At 32.9% G+C, this 1,709-nt stretch overlaps 1 pseudogene; it reads left to right on the top strand.

Moving 5' to 3' along the window:
* Positions 1-339: 339 nt before the first annotated feature.
* Positions 340-1,293, top strand: LOC110687366 (annotated as a pseudogene).
* The last annotated feature ends 416 nt before the right edge of the window (positions 1,294-1,709 follow it).

Here is a 1,709-nt window from a genome sequence, read left to right as displayed (position 1 = left end):
TCATTCCATGGAGCAAGTTAATGCCTTCCAAACCTATAGGCAAAATAACCCCTTCATTTTTTAACTTTATTTATTTTTCAAAATTCTTAAATTAAATTGAGACACATAATTTATTTTCTATGCAAACACTCCATTAATTTATATGTTTTAAATAAATATTAGCTATCTCATGAAAAAAAAAATCTTATTTTACGATATTATGTGGTTATCACTAGAATTTCATAAAAATAAGGCATCTTGAATTCTTGATGTGTGTGTGTTTTCTTCTTATTTTTTATATTTTTCATCCTCCAACTTTATTTTAATTTTTAAAAAAAAAGTATTTCCTTCTAATATTATGATAATTATTGAATATTTTGCAGAGCATGATCCATGGAAATCTTGGTAGAAAAATAGCAAACCATGTTCATGATGATGATCACCATATTCATGCCCATACATCATCATCATCTAGCATGGATCACATGGAAATATCATGGAACATATTCTTTCACATTGAAGACCTAAAACTAGGTAAAAAAAATATCACATTATATTTTCCCATAAAAAACTCATCTTTTACTCCTCACATAATATCTAAACAAGAATCAAATTTAATCCCTTTTCCATCAACCCAAATTCCGAAAATACTCGACTTTTTCTCATTTTCTCAAGATTCACCTCAAGCTAAGGCCATAAAACACACCCTTATGCATTGTGAAACCCCTCCTTTAAAAGGCGAGACCAAATTTTGTGCTACCTCTTTAGAATCTATGCTTGATAATTTAAGCCTAATCTTCGGGTTAGGCGAAAAATTCGAGGTTTTGACAACTACAAAGACAAAAAAATTTATCCCTATTTTGCAAATTATACAATTTTGGAAGATCCTAAGGAAATTGTTGCAACAAAAATGGTAGGGTGTCACCCTGTGCCTTACCCTTATACAGTGTACTATTGTCATGGGCAAGTGAGTGATAATAGGTTGTTTGAGATCTCACTTAAGGGTCAGGAGGATAGGCAGCGAATTGAAGCTGTTGCAATCTGCCACATGGATACTTCTCAGTGGGACCCACGCCACGTCTCGTTTCGTGTGCTCGGGATCGAGCCCGGGGCTGCCCCTGTGTGCCATGTGTTCACTCAAGATAATCTAGTATGGTTTTCATCCCATAGTTCTGCTACTTAGTGTAGTGTATGTAGTGTGTGAAATTAAGAGCATATATGTGTTTTAAGTAATGTGGGCTGAAATTGGTTCTTGTAAATCTTGTGTTTAGTAGCAGTTGAAGTTTGTATGTGTCTTCATGACTGTATGGGCTTTGGCCTATTATGAGGATTTAATCTCCTATCAATTAAATTAATTTGTCAATATGTAAATTTGTTGAGTGTTATCGCTAAATTTGTACAAGAAGCTCCATTTCAATAGCCTCAATTATCCTAAGGGAGCTATGTTTTTCTTGATCAGTGTAATTTCAATGTGTCTGATTGTATTCTTGCTCCTTGAATATTCATGTACATTTCAATGTTCTAACATAAATCAATAATCATCAAATTAGATTAGAAATCCATTTTCTTGGATATTAAGTGTAAAATTGACAATTTTTGACACGACTTACTGATACAAAATTAAATCACACAAGAATTTGGTGGGGAAGATCAAACCCAACAATTCACCACAACGAATATAGCCCGAAGTCAATACTTTATTTAAAACACTCTTATAACAGTTGGCAGTT

The sequence above is a fragment of the Chenopodium quinoa genome, unplaced genomic scaffold (assembly GCF_001683475.1).
Source record: "Chenopodium quinoa cultivar QQ74 unplaced genomic scaffold, ASM168347v1, whole genome shotgun sequence".
Lineage (NCBI taxonomy): Eukaryota > Viridiplantae > Streptophyta > Magnoliopsida > Caryophyllales > Amaranthaceae > Chenopodium > Chenopodium quinoa.
This window is presented reverse-complemented; position numbering and strand designations above follow the sequence as displayed.